This window comes from Tiliqua scincoides, chromosome 16 (genome assembly GCF_035046505.1).
Source record: "Tiliqua scincoides isolate rTilSci1 chromosome 16, rTilSci1.hap2, whole genome shotgun sequence".
Lineage (NCBI taxonomy): Eukaryota > Metazoa > Chordata > Lepidosauria > Squamata > Scincidae > Tiliqua > Tiliqua scincoides.
Genome location: NC_089836.1, coordinates 8,077,953 through 8,095,762, shown reverse-complemented (window position 1 = coordinate 8,095,762; position 17,810 = coordinate 8,077,953).

Here is a 17,810-nt window from a genome sequence, read left to right as displayed (position 1 = left end):
TCAAGAGCAAGGGGCCACCACACCCTCTGTCCTTGAGGGATCTTGAATATTTCCATTACAGCTGGAGGTGGCCCTTCGGAACTGTTGCTTCAGGCCAACTTCCTCAGTCCCGCAGCTTGTCCCTGGGAGAGTCACGCAAAGCCCACTACCTCATTTCTTCCCAGGCTGCTTCTTGGAACTGGCTGCCTGCAGGAGCAGGACCATGGGGGGGGGGGGGGAAGACTACCTTCGTTGTGTTCTGGATCTTGGCTTCTGCCTGACCAAATATGCCTCGGGCCCCATTCACTAGCTGTAGGCAGGCCTGACCCCAGAGGGCCTCCTTGTGCCCCTCCACCGCTGCAGAACCCGCCAGGCCTGGCTGCGGGTTCTGAGAGCGCAGGAAAGAACATCAAGGCTCCCGCCCCCACAGTCCTCCTCCACCTTGCAGCCCCCCAGGCCAGAGCAGGCTGGCGTCCCGTTCCAAAGGCGTCCTGTTCCACCTTCCCTCCGGCTTTGATAGATGAACGGACGACCAAGAGGAGCCTTCCATTGTTAGCCCAACTCATTAGGTTTGTTTTAAACTCAGGAAAGCAAATGAATATCTAACGAGATTCTCCCCCCCAGGTGTAATTAGTGGCAAAGCCTCATGTTTCTCTAAATATACCTCTTGACTCCCCCCCCACTAAGTGCAAGAGGCCCGGAAGCCCCACCGCTGACACTTAATGAACTGAGCAAAGCAGATTGGAAACCAAGAATATTTTAATTGTGTTTATTTAGCCTTCAGCAAAGGATCAGAAAGATGGTCCAACCACATTAATTTCAAAAATGCAGCTGCGTAAAGTTGTCCAGCTAGGGGAGGACGTCCACATCGATCAACTGCAGCAAAGCCTGTCCTGACTGGACAGTCCCGGGGCTGAAAAATGAGGCATCTCCCAGAACACGAACCTGGGACTCGTTTTTGGAAAAGCCACAGAGCTGTTGATTCATTCCAGAGAGAAACTGCAGCGTGAGTGACGGGAACCACATCCCTGTGTGTTCAGGCGTCCTGAGTGGAAGGGGAGCAGGAAGAAGGGCTGCTCCAGGCCAACTCTGGGGGGAGGCAGGGGCTCTGCTGGGCTGACTCACAACCTCTGCGCAGGAGCACTTTGGAACCAGACCAGGCCCCACTGGACGTGGCGCCGGCCAGGGCAAAGCTGTTGGGACAGCAGACCAAACCTGGACTCCTGCCTTCCTCTTCCCATCCTGCACATCCTGTGTAGAGGAAGAGAGGTCAGGAGATGCCCCATGAGCAACAAAGGCCAAGAAAGAGCAAGACGTGGCTTCAGCACCCACGGGAGGTGCTCTCCATTCTGCACACAAGCTGGAAAGAGGAGGCCCTGCTGCGCCAGCCCAGGCTCATGCCCCACACACCTCACCCTCCCCAGCAGCCTCCTTCCATTCATATCTGTGCGCATGAGAACCACCCAAGAAGCTGTTCTGGAATGTCTCCCCCACAGCAGCAAGGGGCAGCATCAGAAGGCAGCCAAAACTTTGCTTGCCTGGCATGAGGCCCGACCCAGAAGAAGCCCAGAGTCAGGATCTGTGGATGGCTGGTACTGCCCCCCCCCCATGTTTAGCTGCCTCTGAAACATCCAGGGGCAAAAAAGTCCCACGTGGGCTGAGAAACCGTCTTTCCAGGCCGACAATCGCCGCTCCACCCCGTGGTGTCGGAGCAGGAAGGGCACAAAGGAGCTCTGTGGCCGCTTCCTGCCCTCGCGCCCCCTTTTCCAAGTCCGTGCGCGTCTCTTGGAACCGAGGACTTGTCCAGAAACAGGGTCTTTTTTGTCACACGTCTCCAGAGAGTCACATCACATCCTCCTCCTGCCTGTCCCCCTGCCTGGCCTGCCCGCCCCCTCCGGAGTTCCGCGCAGGGAGAGCTAATTAATTCTGACCACCCCTAATGGCCTGCTCGGCCAGAAACGGCGATTCGGCTGCGCTAATTTGATCTCTAATGTCCTCGTCGGCCGCATTCTCTGCCCGATTAACTTTGTGAAATTTAGTTCCGATAAGTGGAGGCGAGCTGGGCAGAAACTTCCGAAGAGATTTCCTTCATGGGCAATGGAAGGCCAGACCTCTCTGGACCTGCAGGGAGAGTGCCGGCCAAAGTTAATTCAATTTCCCCGCAGTCTTGATGGATGCCGCGGCCCGAGCGCAATCTGGGTCACTCCGCAGGCCGGAAGACAGCGGCCCCCCAGCACACACGTGAGGACACGCAAGTCGGAGAGAGGCTGCAACAAATAGATGCGGGGAAATGAGTGTTGCTTTTGCAGAAAATGGGGTGGGGGGAGACCCCATAACTGGAGACGGATCTGTGCGACTGCGAGCCAGAGGCCAAGAGGAGACTTGCAAAAGGAACTGGGTGCCCTCTTGAGTTGCTCACGAGGAGCCCTGCTCTGAATACACTTGACTGGGAGACTGCTCTAAGACCAAAGGTGCAAGTTCACTCACGTCACCAGTCCCTGGTCCTGCCAACAACAACCCAGAGTTGCAAGTAGGCCGCAGCTGAGGCTTGAGCGCAAGAAAATGGGTGCCAAGCATGTGCGGTGGGGCAGCAAACCTTGGCGGGCTGAACCGCCCAGATCCTGGTCTCCTGTCTTCTGCACAAAAGCTCCACTAAGTGTGGGGAGCAAACCCTGTGGAAGATCCCCATTTGGGGACCCCCAGAGACAGGTTGTCCTCAAATGCACCAGCAGCAAGAGACAACTGGGCAGGTGCAGGGGGGGTGCCACACTCCCCCCTCCCCGAGCTGCCTTGCCTGAGTCAGAGACCTGGGCCAGTTTGCCTGGCACTGCCCACTCTCTGAGTCGCCGGACAGAGCGGGGGTTTCGCAACCTCTGCATGCAGAATGAGGCTTCTCCTGCCAGGTGCCTTCTTCAGAGCTTTCAAGGGGAGTAGGTGTCATAAATATGTACACTTTAGGCCTAGGTTATCATGTGGATCCTGAACCAAACTAAGTCAGTAACGCAGAAGTGGCTCGCAGTTCCCAGCTGCGAGAATGTGAGTAAAGAAACACAAAGATGGTTGTCTCTCCTCTGCTGGCCAGAAAGGACAGATAACAAGAATTACAACCCATTGGAATGTAGCACCTTTGCAGAAAGAACAACGCCTTTTCAAGCTGATGAAGTGCAGCTGTGGATCTGCAGTTGGGAGGGGTAAGAACAAGGAGGAGTAGCAACCAGGCCCACTCCGAGAAGGTTCTGTCCTCAAAAGTTTCTGATTGGACAGTCTAAATAAGTATGAAGTCACCTCAGTACTATTGGCATAAGAAGTATACTAATGAGTGCCCCAAAGGGTGTGTCCGCTTCTTCTTGGGCAGAGTTTTTGGGCGCAACATCCTGCACGCTGGGAGCTCCATTGCCCACCATGGGCACCTGGCCTCACAGGTAGCCTGGAGCTAAAAGATCTACAAGAGAAGCTGACCCAGGTGAGAGGTAGGGCCTAACAGAGATAGCCAGCTAGCTTTATTATTTTATTGCTGATATGTTTAGGCCTCTAGCATTTGCTGCCTTATGTAACCTTATGTACCTAATAAACTAAAATCTCTTTTACCAAGTTGTTTCACTGTCTGTTGGGGACAAAGGTTCAGAATCCTGCCTAGCTGTTCAGCAAGCTGCCAAGTGCTCACTGAGGTCTAGTAACTTGAGGACTGAGGCTTTAATTGGAGAAAGCGCTCAGTGCCTGCAAGGGATAGAGTTAAGCCTAGAGGGTCTCAGTGCCCCTGAACTGAGACACTGGCACGTACAGGGTGGTGGCAGTAATACTGGACGGGGGGCCTTGAGGGCTTTAGGGCTCGAGAACCAAGAACTCTTGAGCACCCCAAACCCCCCCCCCCAAGTCTGCAACACTGGGATGAAGGGGGGGCACGTTGAAGGCCCTGGAATGGAATGAGCGACACGCACCGCACAGCCCAGCCTGGCAGCCTGTGGGCAGTCAGCCCCGGTGGGCAACAGGAGCGATTCCCGTGGCTTGAGGCCCCTGGCCAGCTGCAGCTGGTGGGACGTGCAAAGCCCTGCTGCTGCTGGAGAGGTGTGGGGCAGGCGAAGGGGGGGCTCCCCTGGCTGCAGAGAGAGGCAAGCAGGGAGCGCTTGGTGGAGGAGGGGGCTGGCCATCGAGCACCCCGCCTGGGCCCCTCGCCCAGGAGTGGGGGAACAATGGGGGTGGCCGGCCTGGCCTCCCTCCACAGCCTGGGCCCTTCTTGAGGCTCCAGCAGGGGGAGGAGGGGGAGGCCTTTCAAGGCGGCCTTTGGCTGGGCAGAGTGACAGCTGAATGGCTTCCCAAGGGCGGAGAGCGGGTGCCTGTGCCAGGAGCCCCCCTGCCCAGAGCACAGCTGCAGCAGCCGGGAGGTCCAGCCATTGTCCCCTCAGAGAAGAAAGGAGGGCTGCCCCCTCGCCCCCCAGACCTCCATCGCTGGCCGGGAAGGCCGAGGGGGCGGGATGAAGCGCACAGCTGTGCAGGGGGCTCTCCTGATCCTGCTGGGCAGGGCAGACCCAGAGGGGGCAGCGCAGGACGCCAGGGGGGCTTCCGGGGGGGCAGAGCCTGGACAAGGCGCAAGACCCCCCCTTCTGGGGAACACAGAGGGGGCTGAGCCCCAGGACTGCGAGGCGGCTGTGGGGTGTGTGTGAGTGGCACTCTGTGTGTGCTCAGGAACCCAGACTGTCCACAGCGCTTTCCCAGCCTAGCTGTCGGTGGCCTGCGCTCCTTCCCACTGGCCAGGCAGCAAGTGGCAGTGAGTCCCCCACGTCTGTCCCTGCAGGCCGGAGAGGCACTTTGCAGGCCCGGCTCTCACTTGGACGTGTTTCCTTTCCTCGCAGGAGGATGATGGCCGCAGTCTGTTTTTAGACAGAGCACAAGGCGGGCGAGGAGGGCGGGCTGCTCATCTGCATATTCTCGGCTCCAACTGCAGCCGCTGCATAATTTAAGACTGGTGTGAAAATCGCTGCCCACAGATTTGGGGAAAGGCTTTTTCTGCCAGCCAGCAAGTGGGAGGAGGGAGAAGGCGCTCCTGGAGGGGCCTCTTCATGTGGCCAAACTGGTTTTGCCCCCCCCCCCCAAGCAGCAGCACGATTGTCTCCTGCCCATGAAGGCTCCTGGGGGGGGCACATGCCTGGAGTCATCCCACCCACCCCCCAGTTCCTGCTTTCCAGTTGCAGGTGGACACCTAGAGGCTCTTTGGTGAGCACTTACAAAGAAACAGGTGGTGCCCTCGGAGACGAGCACATCCATGGGCCGCCCTCCCAAATCTCCTGGTTGGTTTTCTTGCCAGAGACTCACACAGCTGCAGCCCCCTCCGCCCATGCCCACCCCAAGCCAGGGAAGGAGTCCAGAGAGAGATGGGCGTGGTGAGAAAAACCAAACAGCATTTCAACAGCAGAGCAACAGAGACCTGGAACCAGCCTGGCACAGGCACTCCCCCCCCCGGCCCCGGAAAGTGGAGCCGCAGCCCTCCTCTTCCTCAAACCAGCCCCTCTGCTCCCTAGACTCACCTCCACAAAACTATCTACAAGCATTTCTACTCAGGCCGAAATGTTCCCCTCTGTTTTCCCAAAGCACTCAGAGGAGAGGAATTGAATGTCCCGCTCAGGTGGGACGTTCAGGGACTGGTGGGACGGGAGGTTCCAAATGGCTGTCGGCTGAGAAGACCAGCGTTCCCCAGTGTGGCTTCATTTCTACTTGGGGCAGTGCTCACAGCCTGGAACTCTCCAAAGGCCGGCCCCTGAACCCACGGCCCAGCCAGATGGTCCCAGCCTGCCACTCAGTTTGCTGGGCTGCACTCGCCCTCCTCTGGGCACTGGGCATCCTGTTTCTGGCCTGAGATCACTTCCTTTCCACCTGGCGGACCGTGGCCCAAACCGCCCCACCGGCTGCCTGCCAAGAACACGATCTCTCTGCACTTTGCACTTCCCCCTCTGGGACCAGCCGGCCAGGCAGCCTCTGGCCTCAGCGGCCAGCAGGGGTTTCTAGGCCAACAGCTGCGACCTGCTCCCGTCCTCCCCTGCAGGTCATGCCAGGAGCCTGTGGAAGGTCCTTGCTAGCAGGGCCTGCCCAGCTTCCATGACCCGGCAGCCCACAAGCAGAGGAGACTAGCAGCAGTGAGGAGGTGCATGGCAGGGCAAGGTGAGTTGCCCCCGTCTTCTCCCCGACAGCTGCAGCCCAATTAAACGCCACCGTGCGCAGGTGTTTGCGGTAATGACTTTAACACAAAAAGCGCTGCTCCCTTTAGAGCCTTTAAAAAAAATTTAGAGCTCTTTAAATTTTAGAACATAAGAACATAAGAACAGCCCCACTGGATCAGGCCATAGGCCCATCTAGTCCAGCTTCCTGTATCTCACAGCGGCCCACCAAATGCCCCAGGGAGCACACCAGATAACAAGAGACCTCGTCCTGGTGCTCTCCCCTACATCTGGCATTCTGACTTAACCCATTCCTAAAATCAGGAGGTTGCGCATACACATCATGGCTTGTACCCCATAATGGATTTTTCCTCCAGAAACTCGTCCAATCCCCTTTTAAAGGCGTCTAGGCTAGACGCCAGCACCACATCCTGTGGCAAGGAGTTCCACAGACCGACCACACGCTGAGTAAAGAAATATTTTCTTTTGTCTGTCCTAACCCGCCCAACACTCAATTTTAGTGGATGTCCCCTGGTTCTGGTATTATGTGAGAGTGTAAAGAGCATCTCCCTATCCACTCTGTCCATCCCCTGCATAATTTTGTATGTCTCAATCATGTCCCCCCTCAAGCGTCTCTTTTCTAGGCTGAAGAGGCCCAAACGCCGTAGCCTTTCCTCATAAGGAAGGTGCCCCAGCCCCGTAATCATCTTAGTCGCTCTCTTTTGCACCTTTTCCATTTCCACTATGTCTTTTTTGAGATGCGGCGACCAGAACTGGACACAATACTCCAGGTGTGGCCTTACCATCGATTTGTACAACGGCATTATAATACTAGCCGTTTTGTTCTCAATACCCTTCCTAATGATCCCAAGCATAGAATTGGCCTTCTTCACTGCCGCCGCACATTGGGTCGACACTTTCATCGACCTGTCCACCACCACCCCAAGATCTCTCTCCTGATCTGTCACAGACAGCTCAGAACCCATCAGCCTATATCCAAAGTTTTGATTTTTTGCCCCAATGTGCATGACTTTACACTTACTGACATTGAAGCGCATCTGCCATTTTGCTGCCCATTCTGCCAGTCTGGAGAGATCCTTCTGGAGCTCCTCACAATCACTTCTGGTCTTTACCACTCGGAAAAGTTTGGTGTCGTCTGCAAACTTAGCCACTTCACTGCTCAACCCTGTCTCCAGGTCATTTATGAAGAGGTTGAAAAGCACCGGTCCCAGGACAGATCCTTGGGGCACACCGCTTTTCACCTCTCTCCATTGTGAAAATTGCCCATTGACACCCACTCGCTGCTTCCTGGCCTCCAACCAGTTCTCAATCCACGAGAGGACCTGTCCTCTAATTCCCTGACTGTGGAGTTTTTTCAGTAGCCTTTGGTGAGGGACCGTGTCAAATGCCTTCTGAAAGTCCAGATATATAATGTCCACGGGTTCTCCCGCATCCACATGCCTGTTGACCTTTTCAAAGAATTCTATAAGGTTTGTGAGGCAAGACTTACCCTTACAGAAGCCATGCTGACTCTCCCTCAGCAAGGCCTGTTCGTCTATGTGTTTTGAGATCCTATCTTTGATGAGGCATTCCACCATCTTACCCGGTATGGATGTTAGGCTGACCGGCCTATAGTTTCCCGGGTCCCCCCTCTTTCCCTTTTTAAAAATAGGCGTGACATTTGCTATCCTCCAATCTTCTGGTACCATGGCTGTTTTGAGGGACAAGTTGCATACCTTAGTCAAGAGATCTGCAACTTCATTCTTCAATTCCTTAATAACCCTTGGGTGTATGCCATCAGGGCCTGGTGACTTATTGATCTTTAATTTATCAATGAGGTCTGAAACATCTTCTCTTTTAACCTCTATCTGACTTAACTCCTCGGTTAGGAGGGGCCGTTCGGGCAGCGGTATCTGCCCGAGGTCTTCTGCCGTGAAGACAGATGCAAAGAACTCATTTAATTTCTCTGCCATCTCTAAGTCTCCTTTTATCTCCCCTTTCCCTCCCTCACCATCCAGAGGGCCAACCGCTTTTATATACCAACTACATCAAACCAAAGTAGGAAACAATAAAGAAGAGGAGGGGGTGAAGGGACTGTGTGACCCCCCCCCCAGTGCCCAGCTTGGTCAGGTATGCATTGAACAAGGCCAAGGGGGAAGGGCACATTTCCCCACCCCCAAGAGATGGTCACACTGGGGTATCTCAGAGGCTGGGAAGCGAAGCGTGGGCACCCCACGACTCGTGTGTTCTCCCCAAGCACCCTCTCCAGCACCAGCTCAGTGATGCCAGTGGACGGGGTCAGGAGTCTGCTGGCAAGGAGAGACTCCTGACAGGTAGCCAGGCTTAGCAGCGGGAAGACCACAGAGCCCGGAGCAGCTCGGAGCCGAGTCAGGCTCCGCAGCCATCTAGGGGCAAGTGCCGCCTTCTCGAGTCACCCGAGCTGTTGCAGGGTGACTGCCCTGGACAGCTTCTTGGCCAGGGCAGCCCTTGCCATCAACGGCCTTTCACATGCAGGCAGAAACCAAGGGCAGCTTATGCCAACAAGGGCCCTCCAGACCTCCTGCAATCAGAGCACACTGCACATCAGGGCCGGGCACAATTCAGATTCTCAGCTAGTAGGCATCACAGGGGTTCAGCTTGTTCCAACTCACAACCCCTCCAAGTGCCCATGAGAGGGGTTCAGGAGGCAGTCCTGCACCACCACCACCCTGCACTACAGGCAGGGAGATATGGTGGGCAGGCTAGCTCCAGCTCCACCTCAGGAGGTGCGCCCCCTCAAGGCATGGCACCCAGGGCATTCCGCCCCCCCTTAGGCATGCCACTGTCGGGGAGGGCTGTGAGGCCGGGCAAGCAGACGTGCAAGCAAAGGCCCTCCAGCAGCAAGAGCGGAGCAAGCCAGGCCCCCAATTCAGAGTGAAGCCGTGGAGCTGCTACTCGAGTGCCACGGTGCACATCGCAGCCCTTTCCTTCCCTCCACTCGGCTTCAATTTATAGTTCACACAAGCAGCTTAAACACGCTGATTTGAGATCAAAACAGAACTGGGGGCTTCGGAGCATCTGCTCTGCAGAGGGAGCTGCGCGCCTCGAGATAATTTTAGAAGAACGTGTGATAAACAAGATCTGTGGCGCTCTGCAGATGGTGGCGAGCCGGGGGTGGGGGCAGGTGGGGGCACTCACAGTCTAACCGCAGACAGTGTTTAGCGGGAGCCGCGAAGTCAACTTTTGTTTGCTTTCAGGCGGCTTCAGGTGGGGGGGAGGTGGCTTGCATCCCCGTGGCCCCAACAGCCCTTCACTGCGAGAGGGCAGGTGAGCCCCTTCGTCACAGAGCCCCCGAGGTCTTGCAGCCCCTCAGCAATGCACAAGGAGGGCAAGTGAGGCCATTGCAGCCCTGCTCTGGCCTGGGCCCCCTCAGCACGTGGTGTTCTGAGGTAGCAGCCTCTGTCCATGGAGGTTCCACCAAGTTCTCAGCAACGGATGCAGGACTCTGGTTCAGACCAGCACACTTTTTTTAAAAACAAAGCGCCACAGATGGAATTCAGAGGACTGAGACTCTCAGGTGCTGTTTGCAAACAAGCCCCTCACTGCATTTCCAGCGCTCCTTCTGTATCACAGGCTGCCAGGTGGAATCAAAGCTCCACCATTGGCAGTGAAGAAGCCAATTCTATGCTTGGGATCATTAGGAAGGGTATTGAGAACAAAACGGCTAGTATTATAATGCCGTTGTACAAATCTACGGTAAGGCCACACCTGGAGTATTGTGTCCAGTTCTGGTCGCCGCATCTCAAAAAAGACATAGTGGAAATGGAAAAGGTGCAAAAGAGAGCGACTAAGATGATTACAGGGCCGGGGCACCTTCCTTATGAGGAAAGGCTACGGCGTTTGGGCCTCTTCAGCCTAGAAAAGAGGCGCCTGAGGGGGGACATGATTGAGACATACAAAATTATGCAGGGGATGGACAGAGTGGATAGGGAGATGCTCTTTACACTCTCACATAATACCAGAACCAGGGGACATCCACTAAAATTGAGTGTTGGGCGGGTTAGGACAGACAAAAGAAAATATTTCTTTACTCAGCGTGTGGTCGGTCTGTGGAACTCCTTGCCACAGGATGTGGTGATGGCGTCTGGCCTGGATGCCTTTAAAAGGGGATTGGACAAGTTTCTGGAGGAAAAATCCATTACGGGGTACAAGCCACGATGTGTATGCGCAACCTCCTGATTTTAGAAATGGGTTATGTCAGAATGCCAGATGCAGGGGAGGGCACCAGGATGAGGTCTCTTGTTATCTGGTGTGCTCCCTGGGGCATTTGGTGGGCCGCTGTGAGATACAGGAAGCTGGACTAGGTGGGCCTATGGCCTGATCCAGTGGGGCTCTTCTTATGTTCTGTGAGGATCACCTCGTGATTAAGGGCCATCTCAGCCCTGCAGGCAACACCCAAGACAGTTCCCATCAAGAAAGACGGGCTGCTGCTTTGCATGGACCCCTCGGGCTCAGCACTGGAGCTTGCAAAGTGAGCGCCGTAGCACTGGGACTCAAGCCCCTCCCTGCCTGTCACAGCCATGACAGCAGTGGGGGGATCCCTGCAAGAGGGTCACTGTGTAGACCTGCATCGCTCCAACACTATTAACTGCTGGGGGGGAGGGGGGTCCCTCTGTCTTCCTTTCAAAATCTTGTTGTTTACATTTTCATTCTTCCCTCCCAATCTTGGAAAGTGCCAAAACGCAACATTCAGCTCCGCTCTGGCACTGACAGATGTTGGCATCCTCAGTTGTGAATCAACATGTCAAAACTCCTCGTGGAAGCACCAAAGTGTGCGCAGTGTTTCGGTGGCACCCTCCGAGCGGCGCCAGCTCGCTGGGAAAACCGTTCCAGAAATGCTGAATTGGTGGGGAGGAGAGAACAGCGGGGGTCCCTGTCGGGGCCACGGGGTGGGAAAGCCAGTGACTCCCCCCCCGCGAAATATCAGAGCAGCACCACTTGAAAAAGAGCCTCTTGGCCCAGCCAGCAACGGAGAAGAGTCACACTGCAAGCAGGACCGGCTGACCTCGGGCTGCACAGCGCGGCAAGACGTCTGAGCGGGTCGCCAGCCTGCTTTTGAAGCCTGGACCAAGTCAGTGAGTTCCAAAGAACCCACGTGGCCCAGCTCCCTGACCGGACCCGACCCGTGGGACATGCCTCCCAGCCACGCAGCACTTGTGGGTGCAGCCCCAGAGGCTGGCCAGGCCCAGAGGCGGTGGGACTTCTGCTGCCACCTCAGGCCAAAAGATTTCAGGCAGGCGGGGCAGAGGCCTGCTTCTCCCTTGCCAAGCCTCCGGGGTTTGCCCGCCCAAGTCCCTCCCGCTCCCCCCCCACGCACATCTGTCTGTTGTTATCCCTACAAAGAGAAGCCGGGGACGTGTCTCAGGAAGTGCTTTCTCCTGCTCAAACATATCAGAAATATTGCTGACACTGATCCATGGCTGGGAATGTCATTTCTGAATAAACATGATGTCATTCCCGTTCCATTCATGCTCCTCCTGGACAGCTGCTGTCAGCACCACTGAAGAAAAATGCCACCTCACCGCTGACAGCTGTCACTTGAGCTACTTTGTGTCTCAGCCTTGCCAGGGCGGAGTGGGGGGGGCCGTGCTGCACAGGGAGGGGGCCAGTCATGCAGATGCTATTTAAAGTATTCGCATCTTGATGAGGCTTGCAGGAGGGGATCTGTGGCCAGCCGGGGCTGTGCGCTGCCAAACTCCAGGTAGGGAAGGACTTGCCGTCTCCTCGCAGCCTGGCCTGGAGCGGAAAGTTGTCTCCAAACGGGGCCTTTGGCGATCAGCGTACTTTGGCCTCCTGCCTCCTCCACTCACAGGCCGCTGTCACCTGGCTGAACAGGGTGCATGCAGAGACACGCAAAAGAAGCTTGCCCTCTTCCCAGCGGGGGGGGGGGCTGCGCATGTCCTGAGCCCCTCCCTCCAGCCATCCATCATCACCCTGGCTTCGCTTTGCTCCCTGGTGTTAGGCTGGGGCTCTCAGCAGGCTGCTGGTGGGTGGCTCACCCCTGTTGCTGTCCTTGGTCTAACGGCAGAGCCCACTGTGAGCTGCACCCCTCCAGGCACACCTTGGTGGTATGTGCCTGCCAGCAAGGAGCCAAAAGGGGAAACTCGCCAGCCTGCACCCTTCACTGCCTGAGTACTAGCGGTATGTGTGTGGGTGACCCAGCCCCACACTGGACCCACGCGCCAAGCCCAGGGTTCAAAGCAGGCTCCAAGGCTGGGATTGAGCCTGCCTCTGATTTAGCCCTGCAAGTGCCAAGAGGCTCGGCTCCAAGTGTCCCGCCGTGGCCCAGAGGCAGCAGAGCCCTGGTCAGCCAGGTAACTGCCTCACCTCTGCTGCCTCCGACATGTTCCTCGCTGGCTGCACCACAGGAGACATGCCCCCTCCTGGAGGCCTGCCAGGCACGGCTGGAGTGGCACCACCTTGGCTTCCAGCAGGACCTTCAACCTGCCAAGTGGGCCTGCTGTCCGTTGCACGTTGTGTGGCTGGGCTGCCACACAGCCATTTCTCCTCCCCCAGCAGCAGTGGCTAAACTACACCTCTCCTCCTCCCAGCAACCACATCCATTCCCCACACCACGGACCAAGTCGCGCGGCTTCCCCTGCCAAGGGGGGGGCGGCCATTCCGCCCGGGGAGCATATGCTCTTTTGCAGCCGTAAGTGCCGCACTAATAGACTCTCTGGCCGACAATTGCTTTAACTGTTATTGCGGCTCTTCCCCAGTAACGGCTCTCAGGGGTTGCTCTGGGGAAGCATCGTGTGCAGATGGCAGTGTGGGGAAGGCCTTCGGCAGTGGGGGGGCCTCCTCCTCCTCCTCTCCCACCCAGAGAGACTCGGCTTTTCTGCAGCAGCCCAGCCCGGCTGGCACACTCTTCCCTGTCAAGAGCCACTGTGGTCCTGTGTCTGGAGAGGGACTGACAGCTGCCACTCAGGCCACCAACGCAACACTGTGCCGTCCTTTCATCTTCCAAATTTGACAATCTGTCTTGAGCGGAACGAGAACCAGGAGCGCTGCTGCCAGCCACAGTATGGCCAGGCGCTGCTTCCCCGGCCTTGCACAGGCCTCCAGCTCACCACCCTTGCCACTGGGCTCCCCTGCGCCCCCTCGGAGGCCTGCCTGCTGCTGATGTAGGTCTCATCTGCCTGGAGCAGGGCTGGCCCGTCCAGGAGGCCGGCTGAGGCGCTGGCCTAGAGCCCACCACACTCTTCTCCCGCACACCTCTCCAATCCAGGGAGAAAAGTGGCCACTGCAACACCTAGCACTGTGCTTTCAGGAACCAGGAGGCCTTGGGGTGGCCCTGGCCTAGGTCAGTGTCGTCAACCCAGCCTGGCACGCCTCTCTGGGGCTCCAGGGAGAGGTGCCGCTGCCAAGATTGGAGTCTGGGCAGGCCTTCTGTGGCCAAGCTCGGGGGGGGGGGGAGGCTCTCTCACTAGGCTGCCATGCCTCCCGCAGCCTGCAGGTGAGCCCGTCTTTTGGCACACAGATGGGGGAGCCGCTGAGGACTTTGTGGTCAAGCTGCTTCTGGGAGATGGTCCCCAGGTGTCCCTGGAGCAAGTGCAGCAGGAGGCCCTTCCCAGGCTGGGGGGGCTCTGCTGTGCAGTAGCCCACATCCAGTTCTCTTGCGCCAAACTCCACCCTGTGAGCCACGGCTTCGGGTGGATCTTGGACTTCCCAGGCTTCTTAGAGGCAGTGCATGCACCGCCGGCTGGGAGGGAGTGCAGGACCCATTCGTTTGCTCTGCAGTCTGGATCGACACTCTGCCCAGTCACCCCGAGCCCCTGAACCCCAGAGGGGCTGCCTCCGTGCGCCGATCTTGGTTTGTCTGCCAGGCAGGCAGTGGGGCTGTTCCCCATCCCTGCCTGGAACATCAGCTGTGGAGAGAACTTGTAGGAGAGACCTGCCTGGACAGCTCTTCCAAGGAGCATCAAGCCCGACCTCCTGCTCAGACATGCAGCACCACCAGGGGGCGCCTTGCAGGCCGTGCCGGAGAAGCCGACATCTGAGTTCACATCTTCTGGAATAAAGGAAAATGTGTTCTGTGCCCTCTGAGGCCCACTTTTTGTACCCCTGCCCTGCTTGTGCCCCAGTTCTCCACACCTGCGCCACAGAAGTGTTCCATATCCCCACAGTACATCGCGCTGCCACTCAGTGTCGTGATGCCCACCAGCCTTGAGGGCTTGGAAAGGTGATGAAGCAAATTTGCGGCAAAGGAGCACAATGTCTCTCTGTGGCTGCTGGCCAGCTTGGCTACACAGAGGCTTACGTCTGGGCACTGAGGGCACTGAGAGCAGAAGAGGCCTGAGTGAGGGCCGGATGGTGCCCTCACTGGTCCGAACCCATCATCCTGTGCACCATCCCATTAAAGAAGAAAGCAAAATCCTGCTGAAGGATATTCACGGTCCCTCCTAATCTGAGAGGCCCTCTCCAGAGTTCTGCTGTCTTGCCAAATGCCTGCTGTGAATTTGGCCTAGAGAACCTCTGCCCACTTTAAGGCTGGTTCCCGAGGCGGCAGTCCTTCCAGGTGCCCCTTCAGCTCTCCACCACCAACCAGGCAATCAGTTCATTAATCAGTTGGGTAGTCAGTTAGTTAATCCACAAGTCAGTCCATTGGTCAAGTTGCCAGTTAATGAGTCCAAAAGCCCAGTAAGTCGTTAGCCAGGGACTCAGGGTGCAATCCTAACCCACTTTCCAGCATGGACGTAAGGGCAATGCAGCTCCAAGGTAAGGGAATAAACATTCCCTTACTTTGAGGAGGACTCCGTGAGAACCACCCGAATGCAGGATGCAGCACACGTCCCATTGGCACCGCTAGGCCAGTGCTGGAAGGTTGGTTAGGATTTGGGCCTTAGTTTGCCAAGCAGAGCCGTGAGTTATAACAGGCTGGTAGGTCAGTTAGCCAAAAAGTCAGTCCATTTAGCCAGCAAGTCTCGTCTTGTCTCGTCTCCTCTCCCTTCTCCACTCTGTCTCCAACTACAGCCCACCAACTCTCTCTGCCCTGCCTGCTCCTTATATCCTGTAACACCCTGACTGCTTCTAGGGGCTGCAGCTGTGCAGCACACCCTCTGCTGAAAGCCCAGGCCTTAACCCTGTGTTTCCCAGATTCACCAGAGCAAAGGGCCACTGCAGACCCCACAGCCCGTCTCCTGGCTGCATCTTCCGCGATTCCAATGCATCTGTCCAGCCCAATCTCCTTGAAAACACTCACACTTCACTGACCAGGAGGGGAGAGAGAGAGTTTGTCAAGCTGTGGAGAGGCCCAAGGGGAGGGCGGGGGGGGGGGGTAATAAGACCCCCAGAATATTCTCTGGCATCTCAAACAGGGGCATTCAAAGTCGAGCTGCAACGCTCAGGCAGACCAGAAACTCACCCTGGCAAGTTCGGAGAACAAGAGAAAGCAAGAAGGAACAAGCGAAGAATAATTTCGACAAGTCAGAGCGGAGCAGGCTCATTTCAATAAGCTGCATTCTGAATTTAAAACGCACTCACAAAACAGCATTCAGAATTCCGATTTGATGCCCGTACTAATGTATATATTTTAAATACATGTCAGAATCTCTCACTGCAGGCAAATGCAATATTTATGGGAAGCAACCGTGAGACTTCAAAACCGCTCTGCAGATGTTAAGCAGCCAGTTTATTCACAGGTTGAGAATAACTCGGAAAACAGAATGACACAGATGTACCTTTTTTTCTCCCCAGAACGGTTTCCTAATGCTTTGTCTCGTGCCCCTCCTGGGGAAGCATCTCCTGCCAGGAGCAGTCGGGGGTCTGGGCTTGGCACCCTGTTCTTTTTTGCCCCGTAAAAGTCAACTCCGTGGTCCTCCCTTGCAAGAGACATGAAGGCCCTGATCCAGCGAGAGTTCTCCCCTGTGCAAGCCCCGCGATGTGGTCAGGAGCGACTGGAGGCACGAGACTGGAGGGTCCTCGCTGCTGGCCCCCTCACTGGACCTTACTGGTCAGCTAGGAAGGGAGACCCACAGGGATGAAGGCCAGTTGTGTCCCCAGACCTGCTCTTGGGCCAGCTCCCCAGGGTCTCAGGAGAAGGCTCTTTCCCAGCCCCCCTCCCCCTGGTATAAAACCATGTAGGCTCATAGAAAATGTGGATGCCAGTCTTCACGTAATACAGTTTGTGCAAACATTTTCTGAGATCCCAGGAAATTTTGGGCCCCCCTCCTGCAGCCCCTTTTTGACACTGGGCCCAGGTACAATGCATGGCTTGCACCCTCCCCTCAAGGGCCCTGGAGTTCTTCTGTTGAACGAGCAGCCTCTTTCAGGAGAGGGCAGCCTCAGACACCTCCACAGCATCTCTAGCCTCCTTAGTGGCATCTGAGACTGAGCCCTGGCAGGCTCAGATGCAGCCCTGCCTGCCCATTCCCCGCCCCCCCCAAGCATCCAGGAAACTCTGTTCTGTTTCCCTCCCCCCCCAACCCATGAGATCTGAATCCTGAATTATGGCTGCCTGAGCTCTGAAATGTTTATGGCGCATTCACCATTAATGAGGATTAATGACTTGTTAAGGTGTTTCCAAATATTTATTTATTTTAAAATTTATTGCAGATTTATGGACGTTGTGGAGAAGTGCTGGATAAATTATTGAAGGTAGGGGTGTGTGTGTGTGTGTGAGAGAGAGAGAGCGAGCTGCATTTTCTTGGTCTCACTTATGCCTGGCTTTGCGCATGCAGGGATCTCTCTCTCTCTCTCTGCCACACACAGATGCAGCTGACACCCCCCCCCCAGGCCTTTTGGATTTGGGAACATGGCAGTGCTTGCCCCAGAGCCTCATTCCTTTCTCACACAGGCACTGACTCAGTGCCACTCAGTAGACTGCGTCCCATCACCAGCAGGGACAAAGCATAGAGTCAAGCACATCCAGGACACTAGCCAATGTGGGCATGCCGGGCCACAGAGTAGCAGCCCCTAGACTGGACATTTTCTGAGATCTCAGTGGCTGCAGAGCTGTGTTCTGTTGGGCAGGCCCTCTGACCACAGTGGCAGCCTCAAAGAAGGCCTAGACTGGCTAGTGTCTTTGCCACCTACGGCTGTCATCTTTTGCATGGAGAGCTTGAAGGTTTCGCCGACATCTACCCCTCACTGAAGCGACAGTGTGAACTGCCCAGGGGAGAACGAAACAATAGTGGAGGGTTTCTAGTGTGGGACAACCTGCAAGTGTCGTGATGACAGAGTGTCTGAGTGGAGCCAGGGAGAGATGGGTGCCACTTCCCACTCAGTCCTTCACTCCTTCAGGCTTGCCCAGCTCACAGGTGGTGGTGTGGATTGAAAGGAAGAGAGTGATGCACCCTGCCTTGGAGAAGGGAGGCTCAGCAACACAACCAGAGGAGCCCCCCTTTGGGTTGGGTGCACCAGGGGGCTTCGAGACGCGGACAGTGCCTGACTGGGCTGCAGCTGGTTCAAGCTTTTGCGGATGGCTCTTGGGGGACCAGCCTGTTCTCCCAGCCCCTACCCTGTTCCTGCAACTCTGCCTCCAGGTCTGGGCCACGTGAACAGCTGCCAGGCTGCCGTCTTAGGGAGGCACCCCTCCTTTGCAGCCTCCCTGCAGCGCTGCCACCTTCCCATCTCAGGTTGTTTTCACCTGCCAGGCTCAGGAGAGGCTGTGGGGAGGTCTCCTGGTGATGCAAGGGAGGCTGT